Raw genomic sequence first — 7,829 nt, 5'->3', positions numbered from 1 at the left:
CGTTTGACTTTGAGAGTGATAATGTCCTTTTCTTTTTTCCAGTTCGGACAGGACCGCGAGTAGGCTGCATGGTCGCCGTCACAATTGACGCAGTGAAGTGTGCTCGTGCAGTTGTCAGAGGGGTGGGCCTTGTCCTCCACATCTTTGCGCAGTATTGCTGACCACGGCAGTTCTGCGAACCGTGGCCGAATCGCTGTGGCATTTGAAACATCGCCTTGGATTGGTATGTACGGACGGACGGCTAGTTTGATGTACCAGTTTCAATGGCTTGGGGTAGAGTGCTTGATGCAAAGTTAGTACTAGATGTGTGGTGGAATTTCTTTGTTATCACGTCTGATGGCTGATACGTTTACACTGGTCACGTTTTGATCTTCCATCCTTCTAACAGTTCTTCTTCGGACAATTCAAGGAGGTCTGTTCTGACAGGACCTCACGTGAGCTGTTCATTGATCTATGTTGGGAGACAGACTATTGGAGTGTTGCCGAATGTGACAAGGCTGCAAGTTTTTCATATTGTTGTCTTTCGGGCAGCTCCAGCAGAAGGTCTCCACTGGCCATTTTGGTCACCTTATAGCCCGGTCCAAAGACTTCAGTCAATGACTTTGCTACGACAAACGGGGGAAATGGATCTGGCTTGCTTCTCTGAATTTTCACTGTGTATGACGTGGAATTTCGGATAGGTTGTTCGAGGTCGGCAAAAGGAGGTTTAGTTCGTCGGTGCGTACCCTCTTTTGAGGGTAACAATCGAGTAGACGTGGAAAGGCAGGTGTTTCCATAGTAAGTATTTGTATTTCGGCAGCAGTGGCGGCCACCCACCATGGAGCCCAACTAGGGGACGCTGCAGCACTTAACATGTAGGCTGCAGACGCCAGCCGTACAATGCCGCTATAACCTAATATATTATGTCCAAGAGAGGACACATATACATGGTTAACCCGAGCCGCCTGCGAAAATGGTGAAGTAAACGAAGAGATTAGAAGACAGGACAGCGAGGAAAGAAGATGGAAAGTGAAAGGTCGGAGAGGGGGATAGGAAAGGCGACCGCCGATTTCCCCTGGGTGGGTCAGCCCAGGGGTGCCGTCTACGTGAAGCCGGGGCCAAAGGGGTGTGTTGCCTCTGCCGGGGGGCCTTAAAGGTCCAAACACCCGGCGTCGGCTCAACCCCCAGGATCCCCTTTTCCCCGGACACGGCACAGCCACGCACGGCTAGGCGTGGGAGGGGTCGAAGCCCCCCGTTAGCTCGGGTCCGTGGTGTCGCTACACACCAAACGCCTGTTTCCAGACGCCCCTGCGGGGCCTTTTTAAAGTGTTTAACGCGGTTTCAATCTCCCCCTTACTGGCACTTTCCATAATCAGCTTCACAATTTGAGACCTGCCCATTCCTTCCTCAACCTCAATGCTTAGATCCTCACATACAAACAAAAGTTCGTCTTTTAGCATTGTCTTTAACTCCATGACTGCTGTTTTGCTTTGGTCCTGCTCGCTAATAGTTAGGTGATCCCTATAACTCACTCAATACTCATAAAGAGGTGATCTACCTAACCCACACAAAAAACAATCTAGCTTCTACACTACTTAAGTGTACACACAAAATGAAGCCTGGAAAGTCATAGCAAAGACCAAGCACTCACCACAACGCAGCACCATGTCGCAAGGTTCATCTCACCGCTGCCAACCAGTTGTAAGGAGTGGGGTTCGGCAGGTCTCGTTACGGTAGCTGGCTCCCAGGGAGGAGACGCGTTCTTTCAAGAAGGAACGTGTTTATTTACATGATGAAGTCAGGAGGTGAAAAGAAGAGCGAAATAACATCAAAAGTCTTCGGCTTTTATAGCCCCAAGACCGTCACTGCAGAAGCACAGGCAAACCGGTGTCAGCGTCTCCCGCCAATCCGGTGACCTGCCGTCCTGGCGTCCGGCCTCCCGAAAGGAGGCAAATAGTCACACAATACACTCGCCACGCCCCGAAGACTCGTAGGTGAGAAGGTCGGCGAGGAGTTTCAGTCCAAAGGGGAAAGGGCCGATGACCTCCGCTTCCACTGCCAGTAATACTCGGAAGAAGCGTTGAATGATGGCTGCCTCGGGTGAAGGCACCACCTGGGTTGATGGGAGCGTCTTCAACGGCGCGATCCCACGCTGACCAAAACGCACGATAAAGCGGGTGTGTCGAATTCCGGAAAACACGCAGACCGCTCCCTCCGGCACGGGTTAACTTTCCCTGCTGCGGTAGAGTAGAAGGCAGAAGTGGCTGGCTGAGAATCCCTTCCGCGGTGCTATCTCACGCAGAGAACAACGAGCCAAAAAGGGGTCTCCGAATTCCGACGTCCTTTTTCTGAGAAATCCATCCACGGCGACCTGCCCGCTCGCTCGGCAAAAGCTCCTGCAGGAAGAATCAGCGTTCCTGCCTCCGTCTAAGCGCCGATACGAGGGGAAGACAGCATTCTGGCAGACAGCTGCACGCTCAATGGCGTCTGCCTCAATGAAATTTAAGGCCAAACGTAACAGGAGCAGACTGCAAGAAGTGTTCGCGTTCCGACGCGCATGCGCCGCCCCCGTGTTGCGCATTTGGAAGCGTACGTGTGGTTCGGGCTTTATTGTAATTTCTTTCGGCTACTGACAACTTGGTGTTTTCTTTTTTAGGAACTTCACCATTTCCAGGACGTGGTCGACATATGACCCTTGAGGAAGACCAAATTTCGCCTATAACGGTTGAAAACTACCAGTCTACTTGTACGGTTGCTTGCCAGACTCATGACAGTGATGTGAGAACACAATGTAAGAGATCCTTCGTAGTATCGGTGTGCTGCTTTTCTTACTTTCCAGATTGTCGCAGTAATTAGGCCATGGTTTATGCAACTTACTCAATCTTTAGGAAGGTGAAGAGGAAAGGTAAATTTATTGATTCTGCAGTTTTCCCTCAAATCCGTGAACAAATTCTGGAGGTGGCTGTTGTGTTGTCGGTGCGTAATACTTTTAGGGAGGTTTGTATGAATAATTTTTTGAGCCTGAGAAGGACGTCGTGTATTTTCCCGACAGGTAGCCACAGTATAGCCTATATCAAGTTGGCAGACGCGAACCCACCATTAGTAGATATTATATCCCTTAACAACGTGCATGAAAAGGAAATTAACCTAAAGCATGCTGTGAGCTCTATTTACTGGCATTGTATAAAGTTGTATAAAGCAATAGCACTTCACACTATATGAGCGTTATCTTCGTTTCTTTCACTTTCAGCTACGCAGGTAAACTTACGTATGTGTTCAACCAGACATGTGCAAGTGCAAACAGAACCCATTCGTATGTGGTCAGCCAGGCACGTGCAAGTGTAGACGGAACCCTTTGAAATATCCTGTGAAGGAAGCACTATTGCGAGTGCTGCTCCCACCAAAACAGCTTCTTCAGTTCCATTCCGAGATCTGTCACCTATTCCATTTGCTCCGCCGCACTCATCCAGTCCCGTGGTATCTGATGCATCATACTCGGAAGAAGAGGAGGATAATGCAGCGAATGGCTCTGAATACTCCCCTTCGTTTAATGACACATCCTTGGAGTAAGGATTGCAACTTTGTGTTCACCCTCATAGATTGTGCCCTGCATGCCATTGCACAGGAGTTTGACTATTTCATTCTAAAAAGCAGGGCATCTAAACGTGGACACGAGAAGAACTCAAGACACCACCAACGCCGACTAATAAGTGAAGATTGGCACATACAGCGGAAGAGAAAGAACCCACAAAAACTTATCTGCGCATGCTCATGCAATAGGCTAGTCTGTCAATCTGGAATTCGTGGGGGTCTACGTGACAGATAACGGTTGAGGCGTTTTATTTCCTCTTTATGCAAGGTAATCGAAGATTGGCTCACGCATGCACTTCCACGTGGAAGTGCACTATTATAAATATGCCAAGCCTCCATCAGTAGACGCGTTTCCTAATTTCTATGCCGATACAAAACTGCACATTCATCGAATTTGGGCGTGCACTTACACTCTCGGCAATGTAAAGATAGATTAGACGGTGAACCCCCTGTGCAGCCGTAAAGACAACATTAACGCCGTATGTACTTCCTACTTTCTGTAGCCTGTGAGATATACAATAAACGTACGCCTTGCTTTTTAGAATGAATGAACCAACTAGCTCAGCTCTCTGTTATTCTAAGGTGTGACTAAATCAGATGAACCACTTGAGGTTCATCTGATAATAGCATTCCTTGGTCCACCAAGACGCTTTCTCAATATCCAGTATTAAAAGCCACTGCTCATGCGAAATGAGTGTGATATAAAAATTAATGGAGCTTTCGAAGTCTGGGCAACCATTATTTACGAGCTAAAAAAAAAACAAGTCCAAAACACACAGGACACTGCGTCAGTGTCATGTGTGTTTCTTGCTGCCCTTCAGCCCTGATGTAATCAAACCTCATATTTCCTTACCAGCAAAAGGCGTGACAATGTAACCACAACTTCCCTTTATTGTTTCAGATTTGATGGCACCACTGAAGAGCTACCTCCACAGGATGAGAGGAAGTTTATTGTTTTTGAGAGTGCTCTCAAACAACTGTTGAATTCGTGCCGGAAATGTTTTGCTGCTTGCAAGACTGCAAGCCGGGTGCATGACACTTTGTTGGAAGTGCAGACATTGTGCGCGAACAACCACTTTTTGACGAGGACAAGTCAGCCTTACATCAACGGCAAGCCAGCAGGCAATGTGCTGACATCCGCAGCAATATTATTCAGCGGCACCAGCCCAACCTCAGTGCTCCGGATGTTTGAGCACATAAACCTGCAAGCATATACGCCAAGAACATTTTCAACTATCAGCGAGGCGACCTTCTTCCTGCAATTGAAAAGGTAGGAGAAAGGTTGTGTATTGCTACGGTCTGGAAACAGTCCTGTTGTATTCAGTTCTGCATAGCATATCAATATTTATCTGGTTATGAGCCGCAATGTTTTTTTTAATCTTTGTGTGTTCAAGAACAAATAGTTCCTAAAAGAGGTTCTCAAAAATTTAACAACAGAAGCATTATCTCAGTAGTGTTCTGCATTAAACGTAATGTTAAAAAGCTCTATTTTTGTCTCAACAGATACGGCAACTACAGCAAGAGGACTTGTTTCACCAGTTGCGGGGCTGCAGTGTTGACCTGGCTGGCGATGGACGTTGTGACTCGCCAGGTTTCTCTGCCAAATTTTTGGCATACTCACTTCATGTTGCCCAGCTGAACAAAATTCTGCACTTTGAGCAAGTGCAAGTCGGGGAGGTAAGATAGAGCTACTGTATTGCAGTCGCTTTGTTATGTAACAGTTTATCTTCTTTTACAAAAGTCTGCAGATGTGAAATCGAGCACGTCCATGGAGAAACACGCCTTTGTTAAGAGTTTGGACGTGGTGAAAAAGCAAGGACTCAATGTCATGTCTGTGACGACAGACCGTCATGTTCAAGTGACGAAATATATGAAGACTGAAGAGCCCACCATCCCGCACTACTATGATGCTTGGCACATCAGAAAAGGTAGCATCCAGTGAAAATATCTCAGGCTCATTGATGCACATTATAGATGTGATGCCTTCCTCCATGATGTTTTGCAAAATGCAACGCATTCGCACACTAGATTTCTTTGAAACAAATGGATTAGTAAATGAAAGGTGGGTGAAGGAGATCAACATAATAGCAAATAATGCCGCAGAGAGAAGCTGACGAGAATGAATAAGCACTAAGAGAGGGGAACATTTTTCATTGGCTTTTCTGTTATGGCTGTTTGATCTGAGTCACGACTAGGGCATAGCTCAGTGGAGGTGCTATATAAACTAATGCATCTATTTCAAACATTCAAGTTTTTTTAGCCAGATAATAGTAAGAGCATGCTGAAAGTTTGCTTTTTTACCGCACCTGTACCCAGAAACCCCCATATCTAAGCATTCTGTACCATGCATGACATTACCCTACTGTGAATGAATTTAATAAATTTGTTCCAGGCATCAAAAGAAGCTGGCCGCCCATACGAAACGAGCTGAGTGCAGTGCGCTGGAACTGTGGATCCAGCCAGCTAGCAATAATTTACATTGGTGTGCAGCCATGAGTGATGGTGATGCCGAGCTGCTGACAGACATGTGGAAGAGCATGGAACGGCATGTGGCGAACGTACACACGGGACACCCGGGACTCTACACTCATTGTGCCCACGGTGACCTCGGGGAGAGGCAATGGTTCCTGGTTAGTAGTGCAGCTATTTGACAATTTACTTCCTGTGTAATTCGCTTTCCATGTTAGATGCATGTTCTTGTGATGAAGTAGAGGTTATGGCGGGCTTTAATTGCAAGCTTTGCCAGAGATGGGGTACTTGCATTCAGCTAGTTGTCGATGTTTACTGTGCAACTCTTTGTTACCCCACTTTAGTAACAATTATGGATGCTATATTTATCTAAAAAAGACGAATTACATTAACCTTCAACACTACTTCAAGAATGCTTATCCAGAAAATCACTGTTGTCAACACAGGCACACCCGCACACCAGAAGTTTGCTGCTGTTGTTAGGCACCCGGTCTCCTGAAAAACATTCGGCAACTGGCCCCTTCCACACACACCTTCAGCTTGGAGGCCTTCCACAGTGTGTTGATAGGCTTTGCTCCAAAGTCTGTATGCTTCTCACCTGACGGCATGCGTGCAAGGTGAGTAGTGAATAATATCAGGCAAAAACTGAACTTGGAGAACTGTTGGAATTATTTCTTTGTTCAGGACACAACTGGCAATCCTACATTTCAATGAGAATTCAAACAAAGGACAAGCAATAACAAATGAAGGACTGTCACGATGGAAGGTGAAACACCCGAAGGCGAGGAAAGGTACAGCCGTTGCTTGTCCTGTGAAAGCCACACCGACATGCGGTAAGTACTAGTCTACTTGGCACTGCGAGAATACTTTTTCTGGGGTCAGAGATCTCAAAGGGACGTGAGGCAGTTTGGGCTGAACATAAAGGATTTGAAATATAGAGAATTGTGCATGGCACGAACCTCAAAAATAGGCATTTTTAGGCACTATAAAAACACTATAAAAACCCTTCTTAACCTCTAATTCATGCTCACATATCAAAGTGGCACGATAGGAACGCAAGGAACAAAATAGGCATTTGCCTAAAATCCGGTCTCTACTTATCAGTTGTAATTTTTTTTTGTTGCAATAAGTGTACTTCATGGCTAGACCAGATTGTGTGCAATTACTGAAAGGCTCTGGACTTCCCTTCTTAGCGTTGGTCTATATTATTTAGCATATTTTGCTCATCACATGCAGGAAGTCCTACTACATTGGCCCGTGTGGATGAACGTTTGCTGGAGATCAAGACCCCAAACATCTTTACCAGACTGCCACGGTCAATGAAGGACAGGTGCCATTGGAAAGCTAGTGAGTGGCGGCACTGGCTTTTTTTATGCCTTGCCCTGTTGCTGGGACATCCTCCCTCAACGGTTCCTCAGCCACATTGGTCTCTTGATTGAAGACATATTCATGCTTCTCTTGAATGAAGTGAGAGAGGAACATCTCACAAAAGCCGGTGAGATTGCCCAGACTTTTTGATAATCTTTTTTAAATGAACAGAAGGGCTCACCCATAGAGCCAAAGCAGGAAGGTTACCAAGAAACTGAAAAAAGACATTAAGAACCTCAATGTGGGGACTGTGTTCCCATTGCAGGATACACTGCTAAAATACAAAGCAGTTGATTTAACAACTAGTTCGTTTTCGAAGCCTCATTTATGTTTGTGTTCCAGCTGTGCATCTTTTTCTTCTATACCTCTGAAGCGTTGTATCCTAGTAACATTTTTTTCAGCCTACCCCAACACAACTCTTA

The 7,829-nt window shown here is 46.2% G+C and overlaps 1 protein-coding gene and 1 pseudogene across 4 annotated transcripts in view; one reads left to right on the top strand and one right to left on the bottom strand.

Annotated features, from left to right (window-relative positions):
• The window catches only part of LOC119375550 (dimethyladenosine transferase 2, mitochondrial), a 203,694-nt gene that overhangs the window by 135,421 nt on the left and 60,444 nt on the right, over window positions 1–7,829 (bottom strand). For 3 of the 4 annotated variants that reach the window (XM_049420372.1, XM_049420375.1, XM_049420371.1), the window contains exon 2: window positions 7,589–7,621. The exons of the other annotated variant lie outside the window; for it this stretch is intronic. The gene's annotated coding sequence lies outside the window, so the exon portion shown is untranslated. The remainder of the gene's footprint in view (window positions 1–7,588; window positions 7,622–7,829) is intronic. 4 annotated transcript variants of the gene reach the window in all.
• On the top strand, window positions 4,755–7,701 carry LOC125756415 (uncharacterized; annotated as a pseudogene).

The sequence above is a fragment of the Rhipicephalus sanguineus genome, chromosome 11, assembly GCF_013339695.2.
Source record: "Rhipicephalus sanguineus isolate Rsan-2018 chromosome 11, BIME_Rsan_1.4, whole genome shotgun sequence".
In the NCBI taxonomy this organism is placed as follows: Eukaryota; Metazoa; Arthropoda; class Arachnida; order Ixodida; family Ixodidae; genus Rhipicephalus; species Rhipicephalus sanguineus.
Note: the sequence above shows the minus strand (reverse complement) of the source record. Positions and strands in the feature narration are given on the sequence as shown.